The sequence below is a fragment of the Arvicanthis niloticus genome, chromosome 5, assembly GCF_011762505.2.
Source record: "Arvicanthis niloticus isolate mArvNil1 chromosome 5, mArvNil1.pat.X, whole genome shotgun sequence".
In the NCBI taxonomy this organism is placed as follows: domain Eukaryota; kingdom Metazoa; phylum Chordata; class Mammalia; order Rodentia; family Muridae; genus Arvicanthis; species Arvicanthis niloticus.
The window spans coordinates 57,448,787-57,463,249 of record NC_047662.1 but is presented as its reverse complement, the minus strand read 5'-3'; positions in this window follow the sequence as shown (position 1 = coordinate 57,463,249).

Here is a 14,463-nt window from a genome sequence, read left to right as displayed (position 1 = left end):
TCAATTAGTAAGTTATGCATGACTTCTTGATTTTCTATATGAATGAGTGAGCATGTCTTCTAACTCAATTTAAAGACATACCTGGTCTTATTCTCTCCTATGGTTTTGGCAAGATCAGGAGGCTTAATGAGCCACATTGCATCCACAATCAATGAGCATAGGTAAACCGGGAATAGGTATAAGCTACAAAAGCCTCAATGCATGCCCCAGTGAAGTACTTCCTCAAGTTACGTGCTACACCTTAAAGGTGCCAGCTATATTTTTCCCTTATAGCACCACCTGCTACCACGTAAGTAGTAAACTTTTACTGTGATAAACCACAAAAATTAGTAATTGTGTAAATGACTTGACCTACATTGATTTATATGCCCTCACAAAATTACAATCTAGTGAAATTGTAATGTGGTGTTATAATATTCTCCAACACTTTGGCATCCTTTCAGTTTGAGAATATAATTACTCCATCAGAGAGTGCTGTATTAGAACTTGTAAATGGAAGCCAAGCTCACATAACAAAAATTAAATGTCATTCTCAGAAAATGAGGCCAAAATTTACATAGAAAAGGAAGCCATAGAAATGGAAGATCATAGAATAAGTTACCAGATTTTAGAAAAAGGAAAAGTTGTTAAAACAGTTCTTTCAAACTGCTTCTCTTCTTATGAAATTATAATAAGAATCTGTTTTATGTCTAAATCTGCCTTATGGAGAATTACGCTGCAATGTGCCACTTCTATTTCGTCTTTTCTAATTCAGTCAGCTATTTAGGAGCTGGAAGTGTACCTACTTTGCCATTTCTGAGGACTAATTGGCACTTCTGTTAATTGCATGAGGTATAATATCAGAGTAATGGCAGTCATCTAGTTTTGGGTCATAAGGCTACTGGTTCTTTGGGCTCTTTAACAAGTCCTTTCATTACCATGTAATATTCTTTAAGTGGCTTTTCAAATTTTACTTTCAGGTATTAATTGGTGCCCCCTTGAGTCTAAGAATTGGAAATGCCAAGAGTGACAGAGTTACCTAGTTGAGAGTTCACTGCACACCTTCTTCTCATTCACTACTGGGATAAGTCTCATTATCTGATTCTTTCACCTGTTATTCAGTTAGCCAATGCAAAATGCCTGTCCATTAGCAATTTTCACAGGTTGACCCTAGTATGGAAAATGTGCACTGGAGACAGAGTACTTTTAAAGATTTAGGAGACAATGGAATCCTCAGGGCATGACAGACAATTATAAATTTTCTGTAAGCCCAAATGAAAGTACTTTTTTGAAGTCACATTCACAAACTTTGGAACTTCACCTGTTGTTCATGTTTCAGTTTTATAGTTCCTAAAATATTTTAAGATAAATTTATTATATACCATAATCTTATTTATAATTAATTCAACAAAACCAATAATATACATACATATACATATTATATACATATATATCATAATTATATTATATATATTATAATGCGTGTTTTGTAGTATCATGTAAGTAAATTTTTCTCACTGGAGAATTTTTTACATGGATTTACATATTCTGATACTCTATTTGATAATAAATTTCTTCCAATAACTTTTTTCCCAAAATATATAATGTTGCAATTTCAACAACAATGTCTGTTTGATTCTGCTATAAATATACAAATATACAAGAACAAAGATCTTTGTTTATGTTCAATTTGTTTCTATTAATGCATAATCTTAATTTCAATTAGATCCTTGCTTATGTTTATGAAAAAAAGGATACTAAAAAGTTATTTCAAGTGAAGTTTACTACATTTTAAAGTAAGAATTGTGTTAGCATCAAAATCATGGCTTGCATTCTACTTATTTTTATAAACTTGGTGCAATAAGACAAGAAGGTCAAGCATTCAATTCTCTAAAAACAAAACTAATTCAAGCATAACTGTTTTATATGAACTACATAAAATAGATTAATAATTATTTGACAAGAAATTTTCTCAGCCCTTTAGCTTTCAAAAATCTCACTAGAGTTGTAAATAATGTCAAGTGTGGAAAACAATAATGGACTCTACAGTTTTTAAAATAACAAATACAACAGCTAAGTGAATAGTCAGAGTTAAGGCTTTTAGAGGAAAAAGCTGAAAGGGGGGTCAAAGAAGTAGAGAGACAGAAGGTGTATTTGGTTGGGACCTTTTTTAAAGACAAAGTCCTTAAGCTCATAACAGTGAGACAGCCCACAGGACCAGTTTGGGATGAGAGGTAAGAACCAAGTATAAGTTCTGTGCTGCATCCCTAATGTCCTTTTTTCATCATCTATGTTTAAGTGAGCTGTTAAGTCTTATTTGTTGTGCCCTATAATTCATGTCTGTCTACAAGAATGGCAAACACTTTATATTAGATAACAATTATGGTTTGGAGTCCTTTTAGGCCAATTGTAAAAACCTCAAAACATTTTTTTTTTTTTTTAGTTTTAGTTTTTATTTTAGTTTTAGCTTGCCATAATGTTCTACTGTGAAACTCTTTGAAATCACTTAAAAATGTTCCCCCCTATAACAGTATTGACCTACTGAACTTTTGATTCTTTTACATATATACTTTATATGTTAACATATATTCTTTACTTTTATTATATAATCACTTAGGTTTATAATTATAGATTTTTTTATACCAAGCCATTCTGAATTTTATAATTTACTTTATTTGTTAATTCTATTTTATTTCACTGCACTGGTGTAGTGTAGAGTCATTTATTTTTCATTATTATTTTTTCACTAATTCTTTTACTTTAACTTCTAGGTGAATATTACATTTGGTACTTTTCTTATAATTTGAAATGTATTATTTTGTAATGTAATCATAAATTATACCTCGAGTAAAGTCCAACATATGTGTTCATTCATTGGAAGGTTGATATTTAAGTGTCGATATGTACAGTTGCCTAGTTAAATATGAAATTGTGTCTATTTGTTTGATATGTTTAGGAAAACGTTAACTTAACATTGCTTGAAAATTATTTTTGTCATTGAGTTTAAGGAACCCCATTATGTTTGGAGTTCAACAAGAAGGAACACAGTGTTGGAGACTAGCTCAGAACCTTAGAATGATTTCTACAAGCAGAGGTTCCACCTGAAATAATGGCTTTCCCATAGCACACTGCACAGCTAGGGATGCTCAGGGAAGAGAACAAATATTGAGTAACCTGACTCTGAACTGTAATTGCTTCAGTTAGGCTAAACGCAATATCCAGACCTGTCTTCTCAAGAAGCTCTGAGAGGTGGCTTAATTTATTCTAAGTGGATTCTAGCGTTAAAATTGATGGTCTGTAATTCTGGTTTGTTTGGTATGTGTATTATCTTGGGGATTTTATTTAAATTTAATGAGTCTCCATTTCCATATTGGTTAAGTGGGGATTACAAACAAAATTGTTATACATGAAATTAGATGTCTGTATAAATTCCATAAAAAAGTAGCAGAGCCAACTGAGGGAAGGAAGGGAGCTCAATACAGAAGGGAATATAATTAACACCCAAGATATTTATTTTATGTGTATATATACATATTTCTTCAAGAAAGTTTAAGTTTAAGAACCATAGATTAAAAAAAAAACTGTCAAGCAAAGGAAAATTTTCAAATAATTGGTCAAGATAGTCCAAATGTTTCATCAAAACAAACAAAAAAAGCACTAGAGTGTTTCTCAACCTGTGGATCATAGCCCCTTTGGGGGTCAAACAACCCTGACACAGAGGTCACCTAAGATCATCAAAAAGTACATGTTATTTATATTGTGATTAATAGAAGTAGCAAAATTACAGTTATGAAGTAGCAACAAAATTAATTTTATGGTTGGACGTCACAACATGAGAAGATGTATTAAAGGCTCACAGCATTAGGAGGGTTGAGAACCACTGGTATAGACTATTGAAGCACTCTTTGTTTGTCTCTCAAGGGTTGTGGGTGGACCCCAGTTGATGAAGACATCTCACACTTAGGACACATGATTCCAATGAATCAAGGAATACTTGACCTAAAAGTCTCTTTCCTGAGGTCTAGCTTTCATGGCTCCAGAGGTACTTTGAAAATCTCCCGGGGGAGGGAAACAACCAAACAATCCTACCCAGCTGCAATATTTATGAACCACAACTGTTAAGAGTGTGACAAAATATTTCACAAAGTTTCAATAGGTGGAACTCACTGGTTGATAGAAACCAACAATTGTCTAAGTTATTAAGGTCCTCAACAGGAGAGAAATCATGCCTGAAATCTAACCAGCTTCTTGAGGTTTGAGGAGTCATGGAACTTAGTAAAGTCAACTACTGCTACCTTGCTAGACGGGCATAATTCTTTACTACATACTAAATCTTATACCCACTGGTAAGTGTAAATACCACCCCTCATCAAAGAAGCTTCTCTTTATAGCAGACTGAGAACATCACATAAAACTGCAACTGAGCACAACATAGAGATCAACAGATCATAGGAAACATTACCCCAATAGACACATCTCTATCTTCAACACAACTCCCGCATCAATGTCTTAAAGGACATCAAAGAACAGGGCATGGGAAGATTGTAATAGCCACAATACTGGGCAGTCTGCTGTGAAACAATCTTTCCTAGAAATGGCTACAAATACAAGATAAGAACAATGGTATTGTCAATGGCAGTGAACATTTAATATGGAAAAAAATGTTACTGGGTCCCATTCCTAGACAAAATTCTAAGATTGACATGGAGTACTAAGGCACTCAAGAAGTATAAACTTATAGTGTCGGTGGAGAAGAAAATGACTAAGGAGAAATCTAAGGAGTGAGTTTTGCTGAGTAGAGAACATTTTAATTTTATTATGAGTGTGATAGAGATTGAAAGAGATTTTAAGTAGAAGGCTGTACAATGTAATTCACAAGATGAATTTAGGCTTTATTAAGAGAATAAAAAGGTAAGAAGCAAAAACAGATATTTAGTGATGATTAGCGATGTTCTTGGAGTGATCAAAGGGAAGAAGACCCCAAAGTGGGATAAGTGGAGAATGCCATGGTCTGGTATTGAAAGTATACATGTATATTTCAGTTACAGCTAGGAGGAACAGCAGCTGCTATGAACATAAGGCTTAGGTGAATGAGGACAATTCAGCTCCATTGCAATAGCTTTAGTTTTAGTGACCAAATGGACCCTGTTGTCATTGAATGAGAGATAGTTACCTTGGTAATACCTCCAATTTATATTAGTGTATATTATTGATGTTTAAAATCTATAGGTTTTAGATAGACTTTTTTTTTTTTTTTTTTTTTTTTTTTTTTTTTTTTTTTTTTTTTTTGGTTTTTCGAGACAGGGTTTCTCTGTGTAGCCCTGGCTGTCCTGGAACTCACTCTGTAGACCAGGCTGGCCTTGAACTCAGAAATCCACCTGCCTCTGCCTCCCAAGTGCTGGGATTAAAGGCATACACCACCACCGCCCCGCTGGTTTTAGATAGACTTAATCCAAGGTAATAAATTGCATTTTTTAATTTCATGTCACAGCAAAGTACTTGTTAGATTTTGACACATAATTTTAAAATCACTAAATTTACCATATACTATTTGCCCAAATTTATTTTTTTAATAACAAAATTAATATCTTCCACTATATTGCCTGCCTTTGAATCTCTTTCCTCTAACTGGGCTGCCTTGTCTAGTCTCAATAGAAGATGTGCCTAGTTTTATTGCAACTTAATATGCCTGGTTGCTATCCATGGAAGGCTTTCCCTATTCTGAGTAGAAGGTGATGTGGACTAGATGTAAGCAGCAAGGGAGGTACCAGATGAAGAGAAGGAAGAGGAATCTGAGACTGGTATGTAAAGTAAACAGAATGTTTCCTGCTCAACAAACTTTGCTCCTTAGTTTCTGCCTTAGTCATTGTCTGTTTCACCAATAATGTAAGTTTACGCTTCATGAGAGAGAGCCTTAGTACCCCAAATATATTATAGTTTACTTTCTGGTATCTCTGTCTCTCTGTCTCTCTGCGTTTGTCTCTCTCTTTCTCTCTCTCTCCTCTCTCTCTCTCTCTCTCTCTCTCTCTCTGTCTCTCTCTCTCTCTCTCTCTCTCTCTCTCTCTCTCTCTCTCTCTCCCTCCCTCCCTCCCTCCCTCCCTCTGAATTACACTTTACTTTAATCAGACAGACTTTTTGTCACAAATCAACAAAAGCAATTCCATACATTGTAGAAATCATATTGTTTATTTCTGTAATAACAGTTGACACACATTTAATTTGAAAGTTCCAATATGATAGAAACTTTAACTTTCTTTTTCAATCCTCAAAATCAAGAGTAACATTTTAGAAAAACTTAAGAAATTTTTATAATTTATTTAAAGTAGATAATTTACATTCAAGAATTGGTTTGCCTTACAAAAATAAACCTAATCTTGGTTTAGAAATGGGAAAAATGGAATGAACATCTTTTAACATATTTCTCAAGATCCTTTAACTTTTATTTATTTTGATTTAATTACTATAAAAGTAGTAAGAAACATTTTTTGAGTCAGGACCATATGTCAACTCCATTGTCAGTACATATAAACATTTTGTTAAAACTAACTGCAAGCCTATAATAAAAGTAATATTGTCCTGGTCACTAATTCTAAGTATTGAGATCTAAGCCCTATTCAACATGCTAATACTTACCTTTGTAAAAGTATAACTACTAGCTTTGTCTTTTCTTTGTTTGAAATTTTATATTAATAAGTATAGTCCCTGAAATTAAAAACAAATCAAAATTAAAGCAAAATTCATTAAATAGCATTTTACAATGCGTTAAAGAATGTAAGACATCCACATAGATGAAAATGCAGTTCAACTCTACACAAAAAAATAAAGAAAAATGAGAAAAGTGAAACTTAAAACAAACATCAGATATGAAAGATTATCCCATGTAGTTAGAAGTTAATGTACTTGCATACATTGTATAAAATCTTAGTAAAATGTATATTATGTCTTAATCTCAAAGGAAAATTATAGTGAAAATTAATTAAAACCATTGTAGTTAAAAAATTTTTTTCCCAATCATCAGGCATTCTTGAATGACTTATTTACTTACTAGTAAAATAGAAAAGGAATATAAGTGTAATAAACATGATACAATATACCCTTACACAATAAGATTATCAATTACAAATATTATATCCAATCATAAGAAATTGAATAACTAATAAAATGAAGGTTGTTTTGTAGAACCATGGAAGCAATCTCTGGTTTGATCTTGGGAATGCTTAGGAAATAGTCAACATATCTATGACTCAAAAGTAATTCGCGTTGTAACCGGGAAAGGTCTGGTTAATTTTTAAAGTTAACAAGTAGAATCAGGAATCAGTATTGAAAATTAAACCTGGAAAGGGTCCCTGATAAGGAGGGACAAGATGTATCTGTTCTTAGACTTCTAAGAAAGATATATTTTTCTTTCTATAAAAACATCAGGATAAATTTTTGTTCCCTACATATTAAGCTATATTCTAGTGTCTGTCAGTTAAAACTGATGGGAAGAGCCCACCTAGTAGGCTTTAGGAATTCAGAGAAATATTGGCTATTTTTTTTCACTCATATAAAAAGAACCAACTATATAATTTGTCCAAGACCCAATTTTTTTAGAGACCATTAACATGTCTACTAAGATTCAAAGGTGGGAAATAATCACATTAAAACATACCTTAGAATGGTAACAGCAGCATACTCATCAATCAATCCTCATTCCTCTGTACTCCAGTATGAATATGAATGAAGTATCTAATAAAAAAATTTGTTGGCCCACATTTATTTTTCATGATGTCATTGACAAGACCGTAAAGTCTTCAATCTTCAGGTTAGTATTTGAAACTGTGTACAATATAACCAAAATCTACTATCACAAATTTGAATTCACTCATCAAACATGTGATAAAGCTCAATGTGAAGTGATTCCCATGATGCTCTGCATGAAACATTTGCTTCTAACAGAAGAAGACAATTGCTTTTCAAGCTAGAAACCTTTCCTGCCTTTTCTGGTAAGTTAGTCCTCACTGACACCTCACAGGATCCATTTGCCTGGACATTCTCAATCACTTGGGTTTGCAACTGAATTATATTCATGGTTATGCCTGACAATTGGTGCTAGAACCATGCTTAAACCAGGTATGGTGAGTTCCTACTCCTTTGAGTAAACTTCCATGCCACTATAATTAATGGAAGAAGGAGAGCATTAAAGGGCCACAAGAAAACATGATGGGTTGGGTATTTTGTTTTGTTGTTGTTTTGTTGTTGTTGTTGTTGTTGTTGTTGTTTGTGCTTGCATTCAAGGGAAATATGTTCTAGCTATTTTGCCTGGCTAGAAAAATAAATTGTATATCTCTGGAATTTTACTCTAAGAGCCCAGTCAATCTTATTAGCAAGCCAGTGGAGTTTAGAGATTAAAAACTGTAAAATAAGTGAGGACAGAAAGAAATGGGTTTTAATAAAATTATCTTAATCCATCAACTCTAATATTGGGTATAAAAACACTCTTAAATCATTTACTTATAGACTCTAATATCTTTATTTCTCTTTTTTATTTCCTTAGTCAACTTCAGACATATTTTTAGTCACTTGATTTTGTATCTTCTATTGTTAAGAAAATATGTGAAGTTTATTATATGTGCCCTTCTCAAAGGAAGTTTAAATATTTTAGAACACAAGTTATAGAAAATATTAAAAGTGAACTAAACCCAGATGTGGTAGAACAAGACTGTTTTTCTAGCATGAAGGAGAGGCATGAGGATCAGGCATACCAGAATACCTTAACAGTTTAGACATCAAAGGGAGACTGGCTCATAAAAAGAGTAACTAAATAGATAAGTAAGTATGTAAATAAAAGAAAAAAACATGGTAAAATTTGTGCATAAATAGTTATAAAAGAATGCCTATTTAATTTAGTAATAAAGGTAATAAAATTTAAAGTAAAATATTTAATGCTGAAATGTAAATCAATAGAAAATCAAACTTGCCCACAAACATTTCTGTTTTTGTAAATGGTATTTCAAGCTAAACAATCTGACGCACTGCGTTTCTGTGGAATAGCATTTAAAAGTTCCAATGATGACATCCAATCTATTATTACAGAAAAAAATATATTCCATTAACTTTTAAGTGTGGATTTACTTTTACATTTGACACTGGGTTCCAGAAGCCATTTGGAGAATTGTTTGTATCTACTATACTGTTTTCAACAAAATGCTGCCTTTACAAAAGTAATTCATAGAGCTAGCTAATCAAGAAAAAAATGGTATGCAGCTGCACCTGTTCCCCACCCACTTGGAAATGAGATAGCCACAACCAAGTCTTTATTGATCCCCTGTTTTTAAAGGGGTTCTTATTTAATTTCATCTCCCTTTCAGTTGTGTTTTGTTGTTACCATTCTTTCATTAGAATAAATCCTGTAACCTTTAAAAGAATCAGACACTTCACGGCTGATTTCCAAATGCTTCAGTCCTATTACTCTGATGCAATGTAGCTTTGCAATAACTGTACCACACTTAGGTAGGTGTTGATACATAGTTTACTTTCTCTCTCCATGTCTTACATAATCTCAGGGTATATTTTCAACTTTTCATATGAGGAAGACTAAAATAAAAAAAGAACTAAAATGTGCAAAAAAATAGAAAACCTTATACTTGTCATGAAAAGAGTCACTTTCCGTTGTTGGGTTAAAGGTGAGTCCCGTGTCTGCCCCGCCATGGGGCTAGGGCCCCTCAGGTAGACAAGACACAGGCTTTCCACTGGTGTTGGGAGGGTGTTGGGCTGTGAGAAGCTGCTGAGGGGACCCAGCTCTGCACAGTCTAAGTTTCCAGGGGACCCGGAGCTAGCTGGAGGTAGGGCAGGGGGTGTGGTGATCCCCAGGCCTTCAAGGCAACCAGGGACCATCTGGTTCTCAGGCTCTTGGGCACCCAGGTGCTGTTGGAAGTTTCAGAAGAGCCGAGAACTAAGTGGGGACTCACAGGCTTGACTGGCCCACGGCCTAAGAGGAGAGGAGGTGAGAAGCTCTGTCTGCTCCCCAAAGGGAAAGTCCTTGGCTTGTCTGGTAGTTTGGCTTGGCTTAGTCGAGGTTGGCTGGCTTGGGTTGGTGGTCATTGTGGCTGAGATCACAGAGAGGTCTTCTGTTGGTAGGGGAACTCGGTAGGGGAAGGCTTGTTCTATTGTTCCCCACTGGAGATCCCAATAAAAAGAAGTAATCCATAGTTTAAGATGTTTATTGCATGGCAGAAAGTAGATGAGAAGCCTTATCTCTGTTTCTCAGGGTGGGCCTGAGGTTAAATGCCTTTTGCAGGGAGGAGGGTCTGGGAAAGAAAGCTTAATTGGCTAAGGCCTTCTGGCCTTCAGGTGCTTCATTAATATGGAGATCTATCTTGAGTCTACGTAATGTTCTCTACCAATGGAGGGTCTAGGGCATTGACCTTATGTGACTGAAGGACACAAGTCTATGGAGGGCTGTGTCCTCTTGTCAGGAACCTGGGGTCTGGGGGTGTGGCGAAACACCTATCATCCCTTGCAGTGGACTCTGTGGGGTCACCTGTGGGGTCACCAAGGTTTCAAACCTAGCTCAACCAGAAATCAGGCTGTCTTTGACAGTCCTACATTCCACCATTGGCTACACACACAGAGTTGAAGTAGGGATAATATGATCTATAAAAAATGCAGTTGAGGTGATTGTTAAAAGCTCCCTTTTCACAAATTTCAGACTACTCCTGCATTAACTCGGTACTTTAACCCCACTTCTTAAGTACTACAAGTACATAGAAAAGCCACACACTCTTGAATATATATATATATATATATATATATATATATATATATATATATATATATAGCTGTTATACACAGAGATTAAGGACGTTAAGGTCATCTACAGGCAATGTTTTTACAAGTCATTTACTCCTTATGCTTTTTGCATTTTTATTCTAAACTTTGGGAAATCATCTGAATTGAAAATCTAAATTTAATTGCACTTTTAAATTTTTTCTTGGTAATATAAAACAAAAGAATGGATGCGAAAGGCTCATATAGTTAAATTTTGGGCTGCAACTAAGTTTCATAAATACCTGTTTTGTCAGTCTACCTATCAGAAAACAAAAGTATTTTTGTTTCTCTTCTCAGCTATTTGGTGAATCTGTGAAGGTGCACATAAAATTTCTACACTATAAGAATTTATAGTGTAGAAATTGAGAATTTATCATGACATAATTCACTAACTAATGACACAACTTTTTATCAATCTTAGAAAAATAAATATAGTATATAAATAGAACAAGCACAGAAATGGAAGTTTTAGGGGTGGATATCAACATTACTGGGTTTGATATATTAGTTTTTATTGATTTTTCTTTATATAAAACCAATATGTAGACAGATGTTGACCATAGAACCAGTAATAGGACTATTTGTACCTAGAAGCAACATATGTACTATACATGTAAAAATCATGCTGATATTTCCTGACTCAAAAGCAGATTTCAAAGGTCTATACACAATCCTTAATATGCTAATTGTAGGACCCTGGCCATAGGCTTCTGATATCTACAGTGTTTTAGTCATGAACATTTTTCTAAGATATGCTGTCCATCACTGGAGGTATGCATCTCAGACTGATTGGAACTACAGAAATATATCATTAAGCTAAGACTTGTAATTATGATACATGCACATCTAAAATACACCTCACTTGCTCTGATTATACATACCCACTTAAATATAATCATAATCATCATGGCTTTTCTTCAAGTCAATGTGTCACCAAAACACATTGTTCCAGAGTCCCTTGACTCTTTTGTTCTTTTTAATCTGTAGAAAGAATGTAGACAGAAGACATATATAGAGATTATTACAAAGCAAAGTGAAGCAATCTCAAGTAATAAAAAAGGACAATGACCCAACAGCACATTCTCAAATACTAATAGCAGCCAATGTCCAGAGACCATTCTACCAAACTGTACTTTAGGAAGGCTTAGTGTATTTCTGTAGTCTCCAAAGAGACCTTATCAAGGGTGGTCTACTCAGGCAACTGACAGGCTCATTTGGACAGATTCTTACAAGCAGAGATAATAGCATGCCCTTGTGATTTCCCCCAAAGTCTCTGACTATACAGTAAGAAATTAAAACATTCTGGTAAATTCAGACTACCTCTCTGCATTCAGAACCAGAGAAATGATTTAGATATTGCCAATTTTAGATTCTAGATTTATAAGACGTTGATTATGAGATAGAACTTCAATAACCTTCAAATTTGATAATAGTTAACTAGCTACCAAAAATATTAGCAGTGCTTCATTTTTTCTAGTTACTTTGAACAGTCAACATATCGGCATTGATATTTAGCAATATATGATGTTAAATGATCCAATCACTTTACTTTCCTTTAAAATTTCATGATTAACGTAATACATCTCAATATAACCCTATATGATGGATGTTCAGAATCACTGTTACCTCCCTACAGCCAAACAACTATAGGCAAAGTGGAAAACCAGGGAAAACATCTGAGAAATATACACCAAGCCTTTCGAAGAAGACATATTAATGAACATAAGAGAGTGAAAATTAAAATAACAACACAGCATTTTATTCATCTCCACACAATTAGCTTTTTTTAAAAAATTGTGTGAAAGTTTTCTTAGAGACAACTATGTTCTACCCTTATGTTCATTCCTAAGGTCCTTGATTAGGATTGTTATGTTGTTTCTTCTGTTATTAATAGTGATTTTTTTTGTTCTTGGAATAACTGTTAGTCAGGGGAAATAAAAATTTGACATTATTTGTCAGAATTTTCACGAGGTGTTGCACTTTCCTGGGATTTACATGATTCTTTAGTTTTATTATATTATTGTTATTAATTACCATTATTATCTTGTTTCCTCTGCCATCCTATATATTCTCATATTCATAAATCATCCTCTCAGTCTTCTTGTATAAATTGATTATAGAGAATTTTTCATTTAATAGCAATCATTGGCTGTGGAAACCCTTGGGATCTTTGATCATAAATGATTAGGTTTGCACAACACAATGTTTATGAGTATTGGTGTATTACTGAAAGCTCTCTCTCTTTCTCTCTTTCTCTGGCTCGCTCTCTGGCTGTCTCACTCTCTCTCTCTCTCTCTATATCTATCATTCCTCTTCTCTCTGTATATGTGTGTAGGAGCAGAAATGCATGCATGCCTTTGTGTGGTCTGTCTGTTGATCTGTTTTGCAAGTGATTTAACCCAGGGTATTTCACATCGTAAACTAGAGCTCTGCCACTTGTGTTCCTACCTTTTTGTTATACTTCACTTTGAGACATTTTCCCTTTGGCTAAAACTGGCCTCAAACTTCAATTCCTTCTGTCTCAGCATCCCCAAAATAGCTATGATTAACACATATGTCACCATGACTGATTAAACTTTTCAAGATTTTTGTATTTGATATAATTCTTCCATCTAAGGGAGCAGGTAAGCTTACTGCAGATCATCATCTCCTTCCTTATCTCCAAATTGAATCCCCCTAGTCTCACCCTTGTTAGGCAGACTACCTGATGTGACACCCCAACTGCATTTTACCCCCTAACACATTTTAAAGGTTTCTAAAGGCAACACACAGCCACTACATTCTTCTAACGCCAAAGAGAGGAACAGAAATTACAAAAAACAAGGAAAAAAATGCCCACCCAACAAAGACAAGACAGGATATCAGCACCTAGAATTACAATCTCCCCAAACATCAGGGCAAAACTACAACCAATAGGAGCTATCACAACGTGTCTCTACCAAAGCCTAGCTTTCCTACCGTAGTAGACCCTGAGTATTGCAACATAGCTGAAGCATAAGACAAAGACTGTAAATTTACCTTTAGGAGTATGCCAGATATTAAAGAAGAAGTGAATAAATCCTTTAAAGTTTAAGACCTGAAAGTAGAAATTGAATCAATAAAGAAAACCCAAATTGATGGAAATGTGGAAGGAAAAAAATTAGGAACTCAAATAGGATCCTCCATAACCCAAATGGGTTGACAAAGCTGTCTTCCTCAGAAGCTGGAAGGAGAATGTTTCTCAAACTTGTAGACAACTCTTGCCTTGCCTTCTTTATTGTAAAGCTAGATAAACAATATATTCAAATCTTCCTCCTTACTTTCTCAAATCTAGTTCTGATATTACATCTCCCCCTTTGATCCTGATCCTTTTGCTTTTGTATGTTCCCTTTGCTTCCATTGAAATCAACCAGGTACATCAGCATCATTTACCTGGACTTCCTGGAAGTGCTGATTTAATCATATCTAAACAACCCTTTTCCTAAGAAAAGAAAATCCATGAATTGTAACCACAAGGATGACAACATTTCAGACCCATTAGTCTCAAATGTGACCACATAGGTATCTATGCTCTTTATTTTTCTAATATATTTTTCAGTATAAATACGATAGATGCCCAAGAAGTTGAAATAAATTGAACCTTTTTTAAGGTTCACCTTTAAATCTATCATTGTTTTCCAAAGCTTTCAAAAACAA